A 23,841-nucleotide genomic window follows, 5' to 3' on the forward strand; every position below is an offset into this window, starting at 1 on the left:
AGCGTGATGGTCTCTTCTCGGCGGAGTCCAGGAAGTGAACACGGTGTTGGAGTAATGCTTGCGCAGGTTGCTCTCTAGTTTCTCGCTCGCGCTTTGCCTCCTCTTCTCGCTCTCTTTTGCGAACAGGATAGCCACCACATATGCTAGTCGCTTGCTGCAGCTCCACATATATTTTACCTTGCCATAACTATTAAGCTTAAATAGTCTTGATCGCGAGGGTGTGAGATTGCTGAGTCCCTGTGGCTCACAGATTACTATTACACCAGATGCAGGGCCTGATGATTCCGCTCCAGGTGACGCGCTCTAGCTCAAGTGGGATTTTGACGAGGACTCTCAACGATACTATGTTTCCTTTCCTGATGATCAGTAGTGGTGCCCAGTTGGGGGTGATCGGGACCGTGTCGCATGTTGGGTTATCTTTTATTTTGGCGCCATAGTCGGGCCATGAGTGTTTGGTTGATGTAATGTAATCTATGTACTTGATTGACGTGGCGAGTGTAAGCCAACTATGTTATCTCCCCTTTTATTATCTATATTACATGGGATGTTGTGAAGATTGCCTAACTTGCGACATATGCCTTCAATGCGATTATGACTCTAAGTCGTGCCTCGACACGTGGGAGACATAGTCGCATCGAGGGTGTTACAAGTTGGTAATCAGAGCCTTCCCCGATGTTAGGAGCCCCATTGCTTGATCGTTTTTAGCGGCCGAGTTGTGTCTAGAAAAATGTTTTGAGTCATTTAGGAATTATATATCGGAGAGTTTAGGAATTCTTGTTACTTCCCAGTCTCCTCATCGCTCTAGTAAGGCATCCTGATGTAGAGTTTTGACTCTTCTCTTCTCAAATTTCACTAAATTTTTTTTAGGATCACGCGGGTATCTTGGAATCGTTCCGATGGTTTTATGACGAGAACATTGTCTTGGTGCCTCCTATCAGGGGTTTTGTGGAGGTGTCCTGGGGAGTTGAGCTCTGAGGTGTTGTCGTCATAATTTTATCATTGCAGTTCTGGAATACCTGAGTTTAGTACGCCGACATCGAAAATCTCATTTATGCAGTTCGTTGGTGAGATAACCTCGACGCCACCCAGTACTGGGGCGGGAGTTCAGGAGTATCGCCATAACTTGTATAACAGATGCTTTTCGAAGGTTGAGGTAGATGGTTTCTGAAGTTTTTCTCGGTTATGTGTTGAAGGATGGATACAGCTGGATGTAGGATTTGCTAGATTTGGGTGGGATATTATGCTTCCCCTGTATCCCCAACACCTGATTGCATAACCGGAAAGGTTCGGGAGTTTCATAGGTGGGAATTCTAGTAGCTCTAGTTCTTCTTCCACGGATAGTTGGTTTGAGATTGGGTTTTCTTACCGATTATTCGTTCTTGATCCGTACCTTGTTGATTTATTTCTCTACCTAAATTCTACGTGCCTTCTCAATTTATGGATATGTGACCATTTCAAGAGGAATGCATTCGTTCATTTTGTTCGGATGTGAAGGCTATATGTTGCAATTTTCATTCCATTGGATTCAGCTTCAATATTTGTCTATCAATGTGCTAATGGATGTCAACCTCTTCAGGATGGCTCCTCCAACGCGCACGACTCCGAATCCAGATCCGCCACCACCTCCACCTCCTCCGGAGGCATGGAAAGCTGTGATGGCCGCAACCAATGCAAACACACAGTTGATCATGCAAATTCTTCAAGAGCGCAATCAAGGCAACCAAGGGAACCAAGGCAACAATCATAATCACTTTGCTACACTCAACCAGTTCCTTGCTAATGGGCCAAAGACTTTCGGCAATTGTGTTGAGGCAACCTATGCTGACGATTGGCTTGTGGATCTGTGCAAGCATTTCGAGTGCAGTAACGTCAGGCCTGAGGACTTTGTCATGTTCGCTTCCTTCCAACTCAAAGATCAAGCTGCAGAATGGTTCTAGCAGTACAAGGATTCTAGAGGTGGACGTGTGATCACTTGGGATGAATTCCATCAAGATTTCAGAGCTCACCATGTCCCTCAGAGTGTGGTTGAAAGCAAGCGTGAGGAATTCCGCAACCTGAAGCAAGGCTCTTTGTCTGTCTATGACTACAACAAGTTGTTCCAGAAGCTCGCCCGCTTTGCCAAGCAGGACGTACCTGATGAGAAGAGCATGATATACCAGTTCAGGGGTGGTCTCAGAGAAGAAATTCAGCTCGCTCTTGTTCTCTTTGAACCCGTGAGGTACGATGAGTTCTACAACATGGCATTGAAGCAAGAGGCCGCTCAACTGAGGTATGATGCTTCCAAGAAGCGAGTCAGAGATGCTACTCCATCTTCCTCTACTCAAGTGGCCAAGCAGCAGAAGTATTGGCTTCCTCCTCCGTTTCATCAGCTGTATCAGCAGAAGAGAAAAGGTGGCAGTGGTTCTTCCCACCCACCCAACCCTGGCTTTTAGAACAAGACTTCGCCTCAAGCTCCAAGATCGAGTGCTTCATATCACCGTCCGCTTTTAGAGGTCACGTGCAACAAGTGCCAACAGAAGGGTCACTATGCCAACAAGTGTCTCAATCAGAGGCATCTTCCTCCTCCTCCTGTGAGATCGGAAAGTACAGCCGTGGTCAAGCATAACCCCAAGCACGCCAAGGTCAACTTGATGAACACAACTCAGGCAGAGGACTCATCAGATGTCATCATGGGTAACCTTCCTGTTAACGATGTTCCTGCAGAAGTTCTTTTTGACACTAGTGCATCGCATTGTTTCATGCCAAAGCCATTTTTTACCAAGCATGAGTTCATTTCGTCTCATTTGGGTAAACAAATGGATATCGTTTCTCCTGGAAAACGTTTGAGTGCAAGTCTGGAGGTGCCAGATGTTACTATCACCTTGGGCGACTACAAGTTTCTTTCTTCCCCAATGGTTCTTGGCAACTCGGATATTGACCTTATTCTCGGAATGGATTGGCTTTCTAAGCACAAGGCACATCTTGACTGTGCAGCCAGGCAGATTCAATTAACTCATTCGTCTGAGGATGTAATTGTCTTTACCGCTCGTGATGATACCATCCGTCTGTTTTCTCTCAATGAGAAGGGTGAACTGGATGCTATCTCGCAAATTCCAGTCGTTTGCGAATATCAAGACGTCTTTCCAGAAGAGCTTCCAGGAATGCCTCTGCACCGGCCAGTTGAATTCGTTATTGATCTTGAGCTTTGCATGGAACCAGTGTGCAAGCGTCCTTACAAGCTCGGACCTGAAGAGTTGAAGGAGCTGAAGAAGCAACTCGATATTCAAGAGAGAATGGGTCTCATCCGGCCTAGTTCTTCTCCGTGGGGTTGTGGTGTTCTTTTTGTGAAGAAGAAGGATGGAACGGACCGACTTTGTGTTGATTACCGTCCATTGAACAAGAAGACCATCAAGAACAAATACCCACTTCCCAACATCAATGAGCTGTTCGAACAACTCAAAGGTGCCCAAGTATTCTCCAAGCTTGATCTCCGTTTGGGTTATCATCAGATTCGTATCCGTGAGCAAGATATTCCCAAGACGGCTTTCAGGACAAGCTATGGTTCATATGAATACACTGTCATGTCTTTTGGCCTCGTCAACGCTCCTCCGACTTTCTCTCGCATGATGAACTTCATCTTCAACGCCTACACCAATGACTTCGTTTTGGTCTATCTCGACGACATTCTGGTCTTCTCGAAGAACAAGGAAGATCATGCCAAGCACTTTCGTTTGGTGCTTGATAAGCTGAGGGAACACCAGTTCTACGCCAAGTTCTCCAAGTGCGAATTTTGGCTCGATGAGGTTCTTTATCTTGGTCATATCATCTCTGCCAAGGGCATTGCGGTGAATCCTGAGAAGGTGTCTGCAATTGTGAATTGGGAACCTCCTCAGAACGTGAAGCAACTCCGTAGCTTCCTCGGTCTCGCAAGCTACTGCCGAAGATTCGTTGAAAACTTTTCTAAGATCGCGAAGCCTCTCTCAAATCTTCTCCAGAAGCACGTCAAGTACGTTTGGTCTCCGGAGTGTGACATTGCTTTCAACACATTGAAAGAGAAATTGATCACTGCTCCAGTTCTGACTCCGCCTGATGAATCCAAACCGTACGAGGTCTTTTGTGATGCCTCTCTCCAAGGTCTTGGCGCAGTATTGATGCAAGAGAAGAAAGTTGTTGCTTATACCTCTCGCCAGTTGAAGCCCAATGAGAAGAACTACCCCACTCATGATCTCGAGTTGGCGGCAGTTGTGCACGCTCTTTTGACTTGGAGACATCTCTTATTGGGAAGAAAAGTGGACATCTTCACTGACCACAAGAGTCTCAAGTACATCTTCACTCAGCCTAATCTCAACCTCAAGCAAACTCGATGGGTCGAAATGATTCAAGAGTATAATCCGAGTATCGAGTATACTCCAGGCAAGGCCAATGTGATTGATGATGCATTGAGAAGAAAGGCTTATTGCAACAGTCTGATTCTCAAGACTTGTCAACCCGAGCTTTGTGAAGCTTTCCACAAACTTAACCTGCAAGTTGTTCCTCAAGGTTTCCTCGCCAACCTTCAAGTCTCTCCTAGAAGACCAGATTCGCCAAGCTTAGCTTCTTGATGCTATGGTGAAAAAGGTGAAGATTGGGATTGCCAAGAGTCAACCCAAGAACAAGTGCTACCGCCTTGATGACAAGGACACTCTCTTCTTCGAGGATCGTATTGTCGTGCCCAAAGGTGACCTCCGTAAAGTGATCGTGAACGAGGCTCACAATTCTCTCCTCTCCATCCACCCTGGGAGTACGAAGATGTATCAGGACCTCAAGCAGGCTTATTGGTGGACTCGAATGAAGTGCGAGATTGCTCAGTTCGTAAATGAGTGTGATGTCTGCAGAAGAGTGAAGGCAGAACACCAAAGGCCAGCGGGTCTCCTCCAACCTCTTGCCATTCCAGAATGGAAGTTTGACCACATTGAGATGGACTTTGTGACTGGGTTTCCAAAGTCCAAGCGTGGCAGTGATGCTATATCCGTTGTCATCGACAAACTCACCAAGTGGCTCACTTTCTGCCTATCAAAGAGTCGATCACTGCAGCTCAATTGGCGGAGCTCTATACCTCTTGAATTATCTCTCTGCACGGTATTCCACAAGTGATCTCTTCACACCGTGGCAGCATCTTTACCTCCAAGTTTTGGGATTCTTTTTAGAAGGCCATGGGCACCAACATCCGCTTCAGCACAGCTTTCCATCCTCAAACTAGCGGTCAAGTCGAGCGTGTCAACCAGATTCTTGAAGATATGCTCAGGGCTTGTGTGATCTCCTTCGGCATGAAGTGGGACGATTGTCTTCCTTATGCTGAATTCTCCTACAACAACAGTTTTCAAGCAAGTTCGGGCAAGGACCCATTTGAAATTCTGTATGGCGGGAAGTGCCGTACCCCTCTCAACTGGTCTGAATCCGGTGAACGTCAGCTTTTGGGTAATGAATTAATCACAGAGGCAGAGGAAATGTGCAAAGTCATTCGAGATAACCTCAAAGCAGCCCAATCCCGCCAGAAGAGCTACTATGATAGTAAGCACCGCGATTTGGCTTTCGAGATCGGAGATCATGTTTACCTCCGCGTCTCTCCCATGAAAGGTACTCGTCGCTTCGGTATCAAAGGGAAGCTTGCCCCCAGATACGTGGGACCTTTCAAGATTGTCAGCAAGAGAGGTGATCTCGCCTATCAACTCGAGCTTCCTTCAAACTTTGCAAATGTTCATGATGTGTTCCATGTCTCTCAGCTTCGAAAGTGCTTCAAGACTCCTGACCGCACCGTCAACTTCGAGGACATTGAGCTCCAAGAAGATCTCTCTTATCGCGAGCACCCAGTTGCTATTCTTGAAGAGACGGAAGGCAAGACTCGCAACAAGTCAATCAAATTCCTCAAAGTCAAGTGGTCACACCATTCCGACTGTGAAGCTACCTGGGAACGTGAGGATCACCTCCGTTCTGAGTACCCGGCGTTCTTTCAGTCCTAGATCTCGGGACGAGATCCTTTCGTAGTGGTGGAGTGTTGTAACACCCCGAATATGACTTTCCCAATATGTATTCCAACTCTTGCCGTTTCCGGCGTTAAGATATTTTATTTTCTCAGGTTCGGGTCTTTGTCTCTGTGTGTTGTTATCATTGTCATGCATCTCATATCATGTCATCATGTGCATTGCATTTGCATACGTGTTCATCTCATGCATTCGAGCATTTTCCCCGTTGTCCGTTTTGCATTCCGGTGCTTCGTTCTCCTCCGGTGGTCATTTCTACCTTTCTTTTGTGTGTGGGGATTAAACATTTCCGGATTGGACCGGGACTTGCCAAGCGGCCTTGGTTTACTACTGGTAGACCGCCTGTCAAGTTTCGTACCATTTGGACTTCGTTTGATGCTCCAACGGTTAACCGAGGGACCGAAAAGGCCTCGTGTGTGTTGCAGCCCAACACCCCTCCACCTTGGCCCAAAACCCACCAAAACCCTCTCCATCATCTAGAGCGTTCGATCATGATCGCGTGGCCGAAAACCACACCTCATTTGGACTCTCCTAGCTCCCTCTACCTCTATGTAAAGACCCCTCCTCCAAATTCGCGGATCCCCTCACCAAAACCCTAAAAATCGGATCTCCGCCGCCGCCGGACATGTTCGGACGGAGCCGGACGCGTCCGCCACCACCGCCTGCCCAACCGGGAGCTGACACGTGTCCTCGCCGGGACTCCCATCGCCGCGGCCAACCGCAGCCCGCGCGGGGCCCTCCCGGCCCGCGCGCCTCGCGCCCGGCTGCTTCTTCCCCGCCGCCCGCGCCTCCTCGCCCGCGCTGGTCACCACCTCGCCGCGCCGCCGCGCCGGCCGGTGCGCCGAACCCGCCGCTCGACGCCCTGCCGCCCCTGGCCGGCGACCACCGCCCCGCCGCCTCGTCCTCCACGCCGTCCCAGCCCGGATCCGGCGAGGTCTGGCCGGCCACCGACTCCGGCAAGCCCTACGCCGCCTCCCCAACAAACTCCGGCGGCCGACTTCATACTCCGGCGAGCTCACTCCAGCCAACCTCGGGAAACGCCCCAGATCCAGATCCAGACGTGGTTGACTTTCTCCCGAAACCCTAGTTCATATGCTTCTCTTCATCGCATCGTAACTTTGCATCCGTAACTCCGTTTTGGGCATATAGCATATCAAAATGTTCGTCTCAGAGAGCACATAGTTTCATTCCATTGCATCATTTTCATTTGAGTTCATCTTGATTGCCGAAATGCTGTTAGAAGAGTGCTACTTGAGATATTTGTCACATCTGCTGCTCCATTTAGATATTTGTCATTTTTGCCATGATTATTTTGTGCATGATATGCCCATGAGCTCTACATATGTTTTGTTAAGGGTTTTTCCTTCTTTCCAGAGGTGCAACCCATGTATTTTTGTGATGTGTGTGGTGACTAGCACGAGCTTGCAAAGTGAGGCTCTTGATAATGCTGATTTCAGGGACTTGGCATTTCCACTAAGTCCTTGAGCTGTTTATCTCATGATGCCATATGTTCATGTTGTTTCCTAGTGATCCGTGCCTCTTTTGAGGATGATCAGTAAGGATGTTTTCTTAATCTTGTAGTGCTCTATCCGTCCATGTCTTTGTTTGCAATTATGGAGCAGCCTAGATTGAGTCAATCGAGCTCTACTTTTGCTACTTCATGAATCTGGGCAGATTGTCTACTTGTTAGCGATTTTGCCGAGGATGTTGTAGTTGATCCGTGCATGCTATGCTATTGTTCTTGCCATGTCTAGCTTGCGTTTTGTGTATTCTGGATGGGTGTATGCTTAGCTTGTCATGACTTGCTCTGTAGTGAGTGCATCGAGCTCGTAAACATGCCTACTTGATATCTGTTTCAGCATGCTCCAGTTTTTCACCAAGTCTGATAACTGATTATGTTTTTGCCATGTTCACATGCTTGCAATTGTATTTTCTGATCCCTTTTGGCTCAAGGTCACTAAGGGACTTTTGTTAAGCTCTTTGAGTAGCTCCATGTCATGCTTTACTTTGCCATGTTCAGGTCCTGTAGCATGTAGTTTTTCTGCTCCGAAGAGTGCCATCTGATCTGAAATTCTAGACAAGTGTTAATTTCACTAAGTCTGAGATCTGTTTACCATATGCATTTTTGCCATGCTTGTTTGGACCTGTTAATGGATGAATTGGCCGTAGCTCAGTGCTAGACTGTTGTTAAGCATCATGAATGCATCCCTTCCATGTATTTTTATGCCATGTTTGGGTGCTCTAGCATGTTCTTCTTGTTGCATTTAGATGGCTACTTGCTGTAAATCGCAGAACGTGGTCATATTTGAATTGCTTGCCATTTCCAAACCGTAACTCCGATTCCGGCGTTCTTTATATTGTTTTCAAGCGATTTCATCTCATCTTTCCAGTGGCACACTTGGATTCCCAAGTTGAGGACAGGTTCATGCATTCCTTGTCAAATCTTGCATATGCAGCCCGCATCGCATCCCGCATAGCATTCCATGTTTGCATCATATTGTTTGATCCTTGCACGTGGTTGATTGTGTCCTTGTTGCTTGTTTGTCTTGTTTGGGTAGAACCGGGAGACGAGTTCGCTAACGAGGAGCCCGTTGAGTTTGCTTTCGAGGATCCACTCAACTCTGACAACTTTGCAGGCAAGATGATCATACCCTCGAAATCACTACTATCTTTGCTTTGCTAGATGCTCGCTCTTTTGCTATGCCAATGCTACGATGCCTACCACTTGCTTTCAAGCCTCCCAAATTTCCATGTCAAACCTCTAACCCACCATGTCCTAGCAAACCGTTGATTGGCTATGTTACCGCTTTGCTCAGCCCCTCTTATAGCGTTGCTAGTTGCAGGTGAAGATTGGAGGCCGTTCCTTGTTGGAACATTTATTTACTTGTTGGGATATAATTATATTGCCATGTTATCTTTATGCATCTATATACTTGGTAAAGGGTGGAAGGCTCGGCCTCTCGCCTAGTGTTTTGTTCCACTCTTGCCGCCCTAGTTTCCGTCATATCGGTGTTATGTTCCCGGATTTTGCGTTCCTTACGCGGTTGGGTTATAATGGGAACCCCTTGATAGTTCGCCTTGATTAAAGCGTTTCCAGCAATGCCCAACCTTGGTTTTACCATTTGCCACCTAGCCTCTTTTTCCCTCGGGTTTCCGGAGCCCGAGGGTCATCCTATTTTAAACCCCCCGGGCCAGTGCTCCTCTAAGTGTTGGTCCGAACCAGGCAGCCTGCGGGGCCACCTCGGGGAAACTCGAGGGTTGGTTTTACTCGTAGCTTGACCTATCTGAGTGTGCCCTGAGAACGAGATATGTGCAGCTCCTATCGGGATTTGTCGGCACATTCGGGCGGTGTTGCTGGATTGGTTTTAACCTGTCGAAGTGTCTTGAAGAACCGAGATACCGAGTCTGATCGGAACGTCTCGGGAGGAGGTCTATTCCTTCGTTGACCGTGAGAGCTTGTCATGGGCTAAGTTGGGACTCCCCTGCAGGGATTTGAACTTTCGAAAGCCGTGCCCGCGGTTATGGGCAGATGGGAATTTGTTAATGTCCGGTTGTAGATAACTTGAACCTTAACTTAATTAAAATGAATCAACAGTGTGAGTTACCGTGATGGTCTCTTCTCAGCGGAGTCCAGGAAGTGAACACGGTGTTGGAGTAATGCTTGCGCAGGTTGCTCTCTAGTTTCTCGCTCGCGCTTTGCCTCCTCTTCTCGCTCTCTTTTGCGAACAGGATAGCCACCACATATGCTAGTCGCTTGCTGCAGCTCCACATATATTTACCTTGCCATACCTATTAAGCTTAAATAGTCTTGATCGCGAGGGTGTGAGATTGCTGAGTCCCTGTGGCTCACAGATTACTATTACACCAGATGCAGGGCCTGATGATTCCGCTCCAGGTGACGCGCTCTAGCTCAAGTGGGAGTTCGACGAGGACTCTCAATGATACTATGTTTCCTTTCCTGATGATCAGTAGTGGTGCCCAGTTGGGGGTGATCGGGACCGTGTCGCATGTTGGGTTATCTTTTATTTTGGCGCCGTAGTCGGGCCGTGAGTGTTTGGATGATGTAATGTTATCTATGTACTTGATTGACGTGGCGAGTGGAAGCCAACTATGTTATCTCCCCTTTTATTTTCTATATTACATGGGATGTTGTGAAGATTGCCTAACTTGCGACATATGCCTTCAATGCGATTATGCCTCTAAGTCGTGCCTCGACACGTGGGAGACATAGCCGTATCGAGGGTGTTACATACTCACCCACACCTGCTGTTATTCTCCGGCGACGATAGACGAACCAGTAAACCCTCGTACAGTCGCACTCCCCTCCGCATGGGAAACAAAAACAACTACCGAGTCTTCCCTGCCTCCGTGTCGTTCCCTTCCTAGGCCTCGCCGTCGTCCACCGCCCTGGTGCTCTCGGCGTGGCGTGGTCAACATGGTCAACGATCGACATGCATTTGAAGTGGACTGTACGTGGAGAGGCTGATAGCTGGGTCCACGGCCGCACGCAAGGAAATGCCTCCTTATTATGCGCAAAATAATGATTCCTCCACCTGACATCTGGTACCCACCGTAAGGTCCTCTGTATTTCGCGAAAAAAATGTTACCGCCGCTGACAGCTCGGACCCACCAGCTATATCTTCACACGCAAGGAAGTGCCTCCTTATTACGCACAAAAAAAATGAATACTCCCGCTGCTAGCTGGGACCCAGTATAGTGGGCCTACTAAGTTGATGGGGACGAAGTGCTTGTCAACTTAGTCAATATGTACGATTCTAGCTCGACTGGCCGTACGATGTCCATCCAACGGCCGTAGTGCTTCTTCAACCTCTGGTCTTCTTGCTCCAGCCGCCCAAAGCAGCGCCGATCGTGCCGCCTGCTCCTGCCTCCCGTGGCTGGCTGTGCTGCCGTGGAGGCCTCACCGCCCCCATACTACTCCCACCGCTGGCCAGGCCATCCCTCCACTACACTCACCCACACCCCCTGTTATTCTGCGGCGACGACAGCGCAACCGAACTAGTGAACCCTCGTACTCCTCTCCGCGTGGTCATCAACTGCTGCATCTTCCCCGGCTCCGCGTCATCCCCTTCCTAGGCCTCGTTGTCGTGCACCGCCGGGGTCTCTCGGCGCGGAGTGGTCAATGTGGTCAACGATCGAATTCCATCAGAAGAATACTGTACGTGGGGAGGCTGACAGCTGGGTGCATGGCAGCCGCAAGGAAGTGACTCCTTATTACGCGGAAAATAATTATTCCTCCACCTGACAATAGGGACCCACTGGACACCCACCAGTATTTCATGAAAAAAATGGTTGCCCCTGACTGCTGGGACCCACCCGAGGGCCACCGTATTTTGCGAAAAAAATGTTCCCCCTGCTGTCAGCTCGGACCCACCGGAAGTGCCTCCTTATTACGCACAAAAAAATGAATACCTCCTGCTAGCTGGGACCCACCTTGGTGGGAGGCTGACTTGTGGGCCTACTAAGTTGACGGGGACGGAGTGCTTTGTCAACTTAGTCAATATAAACGTTTCTAGCTCCAGTGACTGTACGATGTCCATCCAATGGTCGTAGTGCTTCTTCAACCTCTGGTCTTCTTGCTCCAGCCGCCCAAAGCAGCGCCGGTCGTGCCTTATGCTCCTGCCTCCCGTGGCCGGCTGTGCTGCCGTGGAGGCCTCACCGCCCCCTACTATTCCCACCGCCATCCAGGCCCTGCGGCGACGGTAGCCTCACACCGCAGCCGAACCAGTGAACCCTCGTACTCCTCTCCGCGTGGGCTTCCACTACCGCGTCTTCCCCGGCTCCCCGTCATCCCCTTCCAAGGTCTCGTCGTCGTCCACCGTCCTGGTGCTCTCGGCGCGGCGTGGTCAACGTGGTCAAGGAACGACTTCCATCGGACATGGACTGTACGTGGAGAGGCTGACAGCTGGGTCCACGGCCACAGCAAGGAAGTGCCTCCTTATTACGCGGAAAATAATGATTCCTCCACCTAACAGCTAGGACCCACCGGATGGGCCTTTGTATTTCGCGAAAAAAACGTTCCTCCTGACTGCTGGGACCCACCAGCTACATCTTCGCACGAAAGGAAGTGTGTCCAGGCAAAAAAAACGATTCGCCCCCTGACTGCTGGGACCCACCAGCTACATCTTCGCAGGCAAGTGCCTGACAGTCGGGACCCACCTGGTCGAAGCATAGGTAGCGTTGTCATTGTGGTCGCGAACGTGTACGTACATATATACTGGTGGATGTAGAGGCGCGCACGTGTCATAGTACAGGCGCGTACGTGTCGTAGTAGAGGCGCGCACGTAGCATGTACACGTACGTATAGCGGCCAGGGTGCAAGAAAGAAAATATGGACACGTATGTGTACATAGGAGCGGGGTCTCGAACCCCTACTCGCGCATACGTACGGCCAGGGCTCGTGTACATGGCTGAGTCGGAATGGAGAAGCAACGTCGTCGTCGTGTTCATGGGGAGGCAACGGAATGCATCGTGTTCATCGAGAGGCAACGGAACGCGTGGGAGCCAACCGACTGGGTCTGAACGGAATGCATGGTCGTGTTCATCGGGAGGGCTTGGACGGAACAGGCGATGGAAACGAGGCCTAGCGTACCGCACAACGGAGTAAACAGACCTCCTATGGTCTAAACGGGGGTCCTGTTGATCGGGAGGGGTGTGGCGTACCGCAAAACAGAGGAAACGGACCTCCTACGGTCGAAACGGAGGTCCTATTGATCAGGAGGGGTGTGGCGTACTGCAAAATGGACGAAACGGACTTGTGTTGGAGCGCTACGGTCGAAACGGGGGTCCTGTTCATTGGGAGGGGTGTGGCGTACCGCAAAATGGGACTCCACGGGATACTGTTCATCTCCACCGTCGACCTCCTCCAGCCTCCACGGGCTAACCGTCGACCTCCTCCAGCCTCCACGGGCTCCTGTTCATCCAAACTCCACCGCGCGCTACTCCATCGGCTACTGTTCAACCACCCCTCCACGGGAACCCCTCCATCGTCTACTGTTCATCCAGCCCTCCACACCACGGGGTCCTGTTCAACCACCCCTCCACGGGCACCCCTCCATCGTGTACTATTCATCCAGCCCTCCACCACACCACGGGGTCCTGTTCATCCAGAGGAAACGCCACCACTCATTGTTCATCCCAGAGGCAGCATCGATCAGCTTCAGTTAGCAGCAGTAGCGAAGGAATCGCTCGATCGGGTTTAGTTAACATCCATCGATCGATCGCTCGGGTTCAGTAACTCGTAGCCTGTAGTGCAAACCCTCGGGTTCAGTTAGAGCCCAACGCCTCGCTCGGGTTCAGTTAGAGCCAATGCCTTGCACGCACGCGCGTACGTGTACGAGAGAAACGCGCATCACTCGGCCCCCGACCTCCCACCGTAACCGGGAACTCCCCGAAATTTTCCTCCCCCTCGCTTCTACCATGTTTTTTTCCGTCATGGACGGCCCAAAGAATATCATCCAGCTGCGTCTCTGGCCGCCCAGGACGAAAAGCCCACTTTCTGTCATGATTTTTTGTCATAGAAGTAGGAGCCCACCACATCTATGATGATACCGGGTTTTGTCACAATTATCGTCATAGAAGTGTCATACATATGACATAATTTTTTTCGTTTGGCCCAAAATGTCACGGATGTGTCTTTTTTTGTAGTGAAGCCAGCAGGATGGAGGAAGAAATGAGCAACAGGGGCTCCGCCCCTTCCTTATTTATAGCCAGAGGGAGGCCAACCACCGGCCTCCATGATCTAAGGTACTGATGATTTTCTTCTGCATGTAGCAGGGTATCATCAAGTCGGGCAGTTGCCGAGGCAGCATGGGGAAGCGGAGACGCCCACGACCTATCAATCACCACACGTCAATCGATGCCGCATGCGGTTGGGGCCTGTAGCGCTCCGCACTTGCCCTATGGCTTCGCCTCGAAGCCAAGCCCGAGTGCACCTTTGGCCCAGGGGCTACTGTCGGCGTCCTGGGAATGAGGATACCCAGACTTTCCTGCCTGCGGCCCAGGGCGTGGCTCCACCAGCGGCCTGGTACAACCCATCTTCACCAGCCACCACTCAAGACCCACGCGAGGGGCCAAGCCTCGTGAGGCGGATGACTCCAGGACCTCCTCCAGGCTGGCCTCGCTAGGCTGGCTCCTGAGGAGCGGAGATATCTATGCAAGGTGCACCTCGCGAGGTCCGCATTACATGAGCCATGACGACCAATGCTAGGCGGGCGCCATCAGGCGCAGGGTGCCAGTTTCCTCTTTGGTGCTAAGGAAGCAGGCGCATGCGAGGAGTCCCGAGGCATCAGGCAAAGGTTTCCATATCGGTGCAACAAGACCAAGATGAGCAGGACGGCAGGACGGAGGTCACCCCAGAGCCCACGGTGGCGTCACCACTAGAGCCTTTGGCAGGCGAAGACCACCTTTTGTCAAGATAACTTGAACTGGTTGTCTCCTTTCAAAATTGGACGTTGTGGGATCCCTTCCCACCTAAACATTTGGGAAGAGGACCAGGGCCTCTATAAATAGGGCTAGCTACCACCATAGTCAAGGATCGGCTCATCGTGGATCGGATCCACTCCACCAAGGCCATCTCACCAGCTCATCGAGCTCAAGAACACCTCTCCTCAAGAGGTTGTTCGTCCACTGTACTAGTTCATCCTCAGCCCACGGGGCAATCCACCACACCACACTGGAGTAGGGTATTACACCACAACGGTGGTCCGAACCAGTATAAACTATCATGTCACTTGTTCCTTGGGTTCGGCGAGCAAGGCCTAGAGATCGTTGGTAGAATGAGCGAGGGAGAGAGAGATCTTCATGCGCACCCCAGTGTTCGAACCACAAGGGTTTGCCGGAACCCACAATCCGACAGTAACATAAAATTTTCCACCACAATATTTTCCTCTCTCATAATAATTACATGTGGGATCATAATCAAATTCAACAATATAGCTATCATATAAATTTTTCTCTTCATGATCCACACGCGTAAAAGTTTTAGAATCTTCCAAGATAGTGGGATTAACATCAACTAAAGTCATGACCTCTCCAAACCCACCTTTATCAAAAAAATCACAAGACTGAACACTCTCCAAATATGAGGGGCTATTTTTACCTAGAGTTGACACTCTTCTGAACCCATTTTCAATATTATTGCAAACATATTCATCAAGAGGCTTAAATATACTATCAAGACCATAAGAATCATTATCACCCCAATCATGATCATTACAATAAGTAGCGGACATAGCAATACTAGCATCCCCAAGCTTGGGGTTTCGCATATTATTAGCACAATTGACATTAATAGAAATTATAATAACATCATTACAATCATGCTTTTCATTCAAGGAGCTATCATGAATCACTTTATAGATTCCTTCTTTTAACACTTCATCACTATCGGCGTCCTGGGAATGGGGGTCCCCAGACTTGCCTGCCTGCGGCCCATAGGGTGGCTCCACAAGCGGCCCTGTACGGCCCATCTTCACCAGCAAACACTCAAGACCCTTGCGAGGGGCCAAGCCTCACGAGGCGGAGGACACAAGACCTCCTCGGGGCAAGCCTCACCAGGCTGGCTCGCGACGGGCGGAGAGATCAAGGAAAGGGACACCTCACGAGGTTTCTGTGACGCAAGCCATAAAGACTGGAGCCAGGCGGGCGCCAGCGCGTGCAGTGTCCTCGTTTCCTCTTTGATGCTAAAGAGGCAAGCGCAGGCGAGGAGTCCTGAGGCATCAGGCAAATGTTTCCATATCAGTGCAACAAGACCAAGACCAGCAGGACGACAGGACGGAGGTCACCGTGGAGCCCAAGACGGCTTCACCACCATAGCCTTTGCAGGCGAACACTACTTTTGTCAGGATAACTTGTACTAGTTGTCTCCCTTTGAATTTGGCCATTGTGGGGTCCCTTCCCGCTCAATATTTTGGGAGAGGACCAAGGCCTCTACAAATAGGACTAGCCACCACAGAAGATAGGGGAGATTATATCTGGATCATCCTCAACCACACAAGTTCACCAAGCACAAGAACACCTCTCCTCTGGAGGCTGTTCTTCACTTGTAACTATTCATCCTCAGCCCAAGAGGCAATCCACCACACCACACTAGAGTAGGGTATTACACCACATCGGTGGCCCGAACCAGTATAAACTCTTGTGTATCTTGTTTTTTGGGTTCGTCGATCTAGGCCGTGAGATCATGATGTGCGCGGGCTAGAGAGGGGGGAGAGATCTTCGTGCGCACCCCAGTGTTTGAACCTCAAGGGTTTTCCCGGAACCTGAAATTCGACATTTGGCACGCTAGGTTGGGGTGCGTCGGAGCTTCTTTCCCGCCAGTTGATTTGCCGACACTCCGCGGTCCCGATGTTCGACGATCCGACGACCAACGCTGACCGTTGGGCAGCTTGGCCGGCCCGGGCAGCGCCGTCCTCCCAAGAAGACCTCAACGTTGCGCCCCAGGCGGCACGCACACCGCCAAACGCTGCAGGGTGCGGTCGGCACGGTCAAACTCCATCCACCCTTACTCCACGACAAGCACGGGCAGCCGTAAGGGCCTCAAGCTACGATGCAGCCACAGCGCCGCACACCCGACGGGAACAAGCAAACATGAGGGCCGCGCGCACGGTGGCTCGGGAGCTGCTACGATGTTGGCTGATGGAGAGCAGTCGGGATGCATTGCTGGAGCGCGTTGCCGAGCTACTGGATGCCACGGCCTCGGGAGCACCGTCCTTCTGCTCCCTGCTTACTCCTCAGGCCGCGCCGGATCACATGGCGGGCCCCGCCGTGCCCGGGTGCCCCCAGGCGCGTCAGGAGGCTTCATCGACACCGGCGCGACCAGCTGCACTGGACGCCCAATCGCACCCGTGCCACCTCCAATGAGCGCGGGCACGAGCATTGCCACCCGCTGCCCCAGCGGAGTGCCGCCCTACCATCCTCAGGCGGTGCGCTGGGCCTAGCAACATGGAGCGTGGGACCCTTCGGTGAGGTCTTCGGGGCGACGGCCTCAGAGGCCAACATGCCCCGCATGAGGGACCAGGAGTATGCGCTCAAAGATGACCTTGGCTCGTTCCTTGAGACAGACTGGGAGGAGGAGGCGCTAGAAGCTGAGGCCTTCTAGGAGACCCCTGGGAGCCTCGCCAACCATGCTGGCGACAACAGCTACATGGTACAACTAATCTCTCAGGAGCAAGCTTACGCTAACCATGGGTTGCAGGATGATCAGGTCACAACGGCGGACGGCGGCCCCAGCTCAACAGCCTCCCTTCCACCAGGAGGAGCGCACTGGGGGCTGCAGGGAAGGAGCCGGGAGCAAGGTCCCTCCCCGCATCGCACGGAGTAGGGCGTCCCTCGGAGGTAGGCCCTCTGCTGGGGAGGTGCTGGTGAACCTTCCCCCGACAGAGGACCCGTGGTCGTCGAGGGCGCCGCTGGCGTCCCCTTTGCCCGTTGGCTTCATCCTGGTTTCTGGACGCACCAATGGTGGTCGAGGGTGGCGCAAGGCGGGGCCCTCATCTGGCGATATGAAGTAAGGCTCGCGCCTATGAAGATCTCCGCTCGTGACACTCTCACGTAATAATGAGTGGGGTTGTACGTGCCCTGGAGTCTTAGGAGTGCCGTCCTCGGGCCTCGGGGGCTCCCTCCCACGTCCTAGTGGCAGCACTTAGCTCCGCACTGGTGAGAAGACAAGAAGACTAGACTAGGCGCCGGACGCGGCCATTTGCTTTTAATCTCTTTTCTATAGCCCTGTTTTCTGGCTTTGGATATAAATTTGAAGTTGAATTTTCATTGGTGTGCGTGGGGGTGCCTTTTTCTCGTTCGTGTGATTTCTTGCAATCTGGTTCCTTGCCCTGACTCGGAGTTCGCACCTGCTGCCTCCCCCCTCGTGAGCTCCTCGCGAGCGGGGGCTGGGCGCGGCACACGCGTCCTTCCATGGATGGCGCTTTCTTTTCGCGAGGCCCTCTCAGATGGATCGGCAGGCCCCTCAGAAGCTCACGACCTCACGAGCCGGTCGGGAACTCGCCCTAGCTAAGCTAAACTGTAGAAGTAAGCTCATAGCGGGACTCGCGGGTTCATAAAAACACATCTCCAGCTTGGCCTAAGGAATAGTGGCAGTAATCTGTTTACATGAGGGGCTCCCCCTCCCAAAATGCTCTTACAACTTTCAGGGCCATGCCTGAGCTTTCACATGCAGGATCAACGACAAGGAAGCACGGGCTTAATCGGACATATCGCTCACCGCGTCCTCCGGGTCGTCCTCAGACGCGTCGCTAGCGTCGCCTTCACCACTGTCACCATTGCCGGCGTCGCCCACATCATCGCCTTCGTCACTGTCACCATTGCCGGCGTCGCCCACATCATCGTCGACCACGTCACCTTCATCCGCCGCGACCACCACCGCTCGTCCTCAGAGGTGAAGGCCCCGACTAGAGCATCCACATTGTCTTCTACCCAGCACGCCAAGTCGCCCTGGGTGGCCTCAGGCACATGGGCAATGGCGGCATCAAAATTGAAGTTGGGGTAGGTGTTCTCGAGGTGACTGAAGACCCGGGAGAACACGCGCCTGAGCAGGCCGCGGCTCCTCTCTTCAACAAGCTCGCGATCCCTCTCGGGTTAATTTTCCAGGCGTGTCACCACATCGGCTAAGAAGAGGAGGTGACTAGTGTAATAGTTCGAGTGTGGATGAGGGGCATCTTCACCGCAAATGGTGCCCAACGCCGCGTTGGCTCTGATCCCAAGACTTTGGAGCATGGGGGCATGCTCGCGCTCCAGCGTCCGCCGCCAGAGCGCTTCCTCCCTGCTCTGCTTTGCGGAGGACTCGGCACTGGCGACCTGTTGCTGAAGGGAAAGCAGCTCGGCGTGGGCGGAAGCCAGCTCAGCTTGCAGTGAGATCAGGGCGGCTGCGGCGACTTCCTCGTGCTTTCCCGCCTCAACCAACCCCGCCTTGAGCGCAGTAGTCCTGCCCACTGCTTCGGCTTCCACGAGCTTCAGCTTCAAGTCGTACCTGACCACAAGATCCGTGTGAGCCTCGGCCACCCGGCGATCGACCTCCTCCTGGGCCTTGGCCTCGCGCGCGCTGACAGGATCCTCCGCTTGGGCGACTTGGCGCTCCCTTGTCTCCAACTGCTCAAGCTCAAGGCTGCACTCTGTGGCTTCTAGCGCCAGCGCTTCCTCACGCCTCAAGATCTCTTCCTCATCGGCAGGCGTCCCCTTCATCGATGCTAGGGCGGCCTTAGGCGCCTCCACTTGCTGCTCCAGGGAGGCACTCCAGGCTTGGAGCTCCCACACGCGTTTCTCTATGATCTCGCAGTGACGATCAGCTTCCCAGGCTTCTTCCAAGGCTCAAGCGTAGGCCTCGCGCAAGGTCGCAAGAGACGCCCCGACCTTCGCATTATCAAGCTCGCACTGGTGGCGCCCGAGGTAGATGGCCACCTTCAGTTTATGCCGCTCCTCCATCAGCCGAAGACCCTTGGCCTCGAGGCGCGCGTCTACGTCCACGAGTTCTCCGCCAAGCCGGCTCATCGCGCCCATCGCCTCCCGAAAGAGCTCATGGCGGATGACACTCCGTTCGTGCGCAAACTTGACCACGCGGCTGATTCTGTCCTCCATAGCGGGGGTCACCGACGGGATCCGAAGCGGCTCGCTCCCTTTCCGTAGGGGCTGGGGGCTGGCGCCCCCCCCCGGTCGCCTACTAGGCTTCGGCGGGAGCCCGGTTGAGTTGAGGCTCGCTACTCGAAGAAGAAACCAAGACCGAAATCATCCAGCCGCCATCTACAACCCAAGGAGGAGCCCTTGGCATGCTCGTTGCACCCCCGGCGAAGCCACGAAGAAGAGACGGCAGGAGCGCGGGATCGAGGTGCCAAGTTAGCATGTCTGCCTCTCCGACCAACCCCGCGCCAGGGGCGGCATGCTAGCTTGGGACGCTCAAGGCTAGTGGGAGATTCGAGGCAGGAGGAGGTTGCTTCTCGGGAGGCTTCACGGCCTTAGCAGAAGGGATCCTGAAGAGCCACCGTCAGGAAGGGAAGCAGCACTCGAGGAATTACAAAGATAAGGTACTTACCCGTCTATGGTGATGTACTTCCTCTGTTTCAACAGCCGGAAGGCGCCACTACTGCAGCTCGGGGACCCCTTCCTTTTGTGAAGCGCGTCGAAGTCTACACGGAGCTGGCCGAAGCGTTGGACGTGGCGACCAGCGCAGGGCGCGGCTAGTGAAGCGCCCGAGGAGGAGACCTCAGGAGCGCCAAGCTGGGGAGAGCCATCGGGTTCCGCGTCGCGATGACCTCCCGAGGCCTCGGGAGCTTTGACCTCTGGAGCAGCGGATTGCGTCGCCCCCTCAACTGCCACCCCAGAGCGAGAGTCATGGGCTCCCCGAGAGGGCGCCTCGGGAGACATAGGCGGCGTCGACACCTCGACACCTGCGCCTCCGGCCTCCAGTGGTGCTTGCTCCCCTGCGTCCACTCTTGGGGCAAGTTCGACGCCGGTGACGAGGAGGTGAACCATGGTGACGGGGTTCTCACGGGACCTCTCAAGGCCGACCGGACGCAACCCCCATTCGTCAAAGGGGGCATCTGCCCCGCGAACTCCACCCTGTTTGAGCAACAGTACAAGAGACATCCCTCAAGTGGCATATCGGCTGGCGAGGGGTGGCCCGCCAAGACCTCGAGCACCGTTCTTCGTGCCTCGAGCGGAAGCCCCGACTCCTGAAACCTCAAACGATCCTGGCCGACAAACAGGGCCCACATCGGCTAGGAATGAAGCTGGAGTGGGGCGACGCGACATCGGACGGACTCCTTCATCACCATGGGCACGATCAAGCCAAGATCTTTCAACCTCTTCAACCGGAGCCAGAAGAAGGCGAGGCATGGGCTCATAAGCTTCTCATGAGCCTAGCCGGAGCTAGGGACGATGGGTGCCGACGGAGGCAAGAGCAAAGGTTGAGCACTCCAACATCCACATGCACCCACCGTGTCCGGAACCCGCTCGCAGACGACGGGAGTTCAAAGTCAATTCCTGGGCCAGCCGTCGCCGCCACGGCCTGGAAGCTCAGGCACCCCGAGCATTGCCAGGGGTCGGTCAGGTGAAGCCAGAAGAAATGGCACGGAAGGGCCACGGAGGGGGCGATGCCCACCATGGCCTCGCAAACAAAGGAAAAGACGGAAACAAGGGCAACAAATTCGGGATCTAGGTAGCATATGAATCTGGTAATGGGAAAGCACGTCGTTGAATAAGGCGGAGAAGGGAGGGACCAGGCCGGCCCATAGGTCGTCGATGAAGAATTGGACCTCGATAGTTGTTCTATCGACAGAAGCTGAGGATGTAGGCCAGGCCGCCGTCCCTCCCCATTCGTTGAAGCTGGTGGCGAGCGCAGGGCGGACCTTGTCCATGGCCTCCTGATTGAGCACCCGCCATCGGCCGATGGCGGGCTCGATGGCCAGAGGTGGGCTGGCTGAGGACAGGGAATCCTCCCCTTTCTCCATTCGATTCGGCGCCATGGCGATGGAGAGGTCTGAGCTCAGGTCGGATTGGGAGAGGAAGCTGAGGTTCAAAGAAGTAGAGGAGTCGGGGAGTGCGTTCCCAGCAATGGGGAAATAACTGTGTGGGACGCAGTGGCTGCCTAGCCAGGCGGATATCAAGGCTACATGGGGAAGCGGGGCCGCCCACGTCCAATCAGTCGCCATGCGTCAAGCGAGGCTGCAGGCTATTGGGGCCCGCGGCGCTCCGCACTTGCCCTTTGGCTTTTCCTCGAAGCCAAGTCCAAGCGCACCTTGGGCCTCGGGGCTACTGTCGGCATCCTGGGAACGGGGGTCCCCAGACTTGCCTGCCTGCGGCCCACAGCGTGGCTCCACCAGTGGCCCTCTACGACCCATCTTCACCAGCAAACACGCAAGACCCTCACGAGGGGCCAAGCCTCGCGAGGCGGATGACACAAGACCTCCTCGGGGGCAGCCTCACCAGGCTGGCTCACGAGGGGCGGAGAGATCAAGGAAAGGGACACCTCGCGAGGTTTCTTTGACGCAAGCCATGACGACTGGAGCCATGCGGGCGCTAGGCGGGCGCGAGCGCGCAGTGTCCTCATTTCCTCTTTGGTGCTAAAGAGGCAAGCGCAGGTGAGGAGTCCTGAGGCATCAGGCAAATGTTTCCATATCAGTGCAACAAGACCAAGACCAGCAGGACGACAGGACGGAGGTCACCGTGGAGCCCAAGACGGCTTCACCACCATAGCCTTTGCAGGCGAACACTACTTTTGTCAGGATAACTTTTACTAGTTGTCTCCCTTTGAATTTGGCCATTGTGGGGTCCCTTCCCGCTCAATATTTTGGGAGAGGACCAAGGCCTCTACAAATAGGACTAGCCACCACAGAAGACAGGGGAGATTGGATCTGGATCATCCTCAACCACACAAGTTCACCAAACACAAGAACACCTCTCCTCAGGAGGCTGTTCTTCACTTGTAATTGTTCATCCTCAGCCCAAGAGGCAATCCACCACACCACAGTGGCGTAGGGTATTACACCACATCGGTGGACCGAACTAGTATAAACTCTTGTGTCTCTTGTTCTTTGGGTTCCTCGAGCTAGGCCATGAGATCATGATGTGCGCGAGCTAGAGAGGGGGGAGAGATCTTCATGCACACCCCAGTGTTCGAACCTCAAGGGTTTTGCCGGAACCCGAAATCCGATAGTCACAATTTTCAGATTCATGAATCTCAAGCAAAACATCATAAAGATAATCTAGCACACTCAACTTACTAGCAATTGGTTCATCATAATTTGGTATTTTAAAAAGATTAGCAAGTTTATGAGGATCCATATCAATTGATTTTTAGCAAGCGAAGAGGCAAGCAAATAGAAGACACATGGCAACACAAGCAAACATGAGATCTGACAAGAAAACGGTGAACAAAGAAGAGGACGAATAAAACGACACATTTTTGTGAAGTGGGGTGGAGGAAAACGAGAGGCAAATGATAAATAATGTAAATTGCAAGGAGATGAGATTTGTGATTAGGAACCTGGTAGATATTGATGATGTCTCCCCGGCAACGATGCTAGAAATTCCTTTTGATTGCGGCTTGAACTACGTCGGTATTTCCCCAAAGAGGAAGGGATGATGCAGCACAACTACGACAGGTATTTCCCTCAGTGATGAGACCAAGGTTATCAAACTAGTAGGAGAACCACGCAACACCATGTAAACAACTCCAACACACAAAGAACAAATACTCGCAACCCGACGTAAGAGAGGGGTTGTCAATCCCTCACGGATAAAAAGATAGGTAAAATTGTAGTAGATTGGATAAATAGATCTCGCGGAACGCGATATAAAATAAATAATAATAAATTGCAGCAAGGTATTTTTGGGTTTTTGGATTAACAGATCTGGAAATAAAAGCCAAAATAAAAATTGACCGCGAAGATAAATATAATAAAGAAGAGACCTAGGGGCCGTAGGTTTCACTAGTGGCTTCTCTCGAGAAAAATAGCAACGGTGGGTAAACAAATTACTGTTCGGCAATTGATAGAACTTCAAATAATCATCACAATATCCAGGCAATGATCATTATATAGGCATCACATCCAAGATTAGTAGACCGACTCCTGCCTGCATCTACAACTATTACTCCACACATCGACTGCTATCCAGCATGCATCTAGTGTATTAAGTTCATGGAGAAATGGTGTAATGCAATAAGAATGATGACATGATGTAGACAAGATCTATTGATGTAGAAATAGACTCCATCTTGTTATCCTTAATAGCAATGATACATATGTATCGCTTCCCCTTTTGTCACTGGGATCAAGCACCGTAAGATCGAACCCATCACAAAGCACCTCTTCCCATG

The sequence above is a fragment of the Triticum urartu genome, chromosome 2A (assembly GCF_056163025.1).
Source record: "Triticum urartu cultivar PI428250 chromosome 2A, HENAU_Tu73, whole genome shotgun sequence".
Lineage (NCBI taxonomy): Eukaryota > Viridiplantae > Streptophyta > Magnoliopsida > Poales > Poaceae > Triticum > Triticum urartu.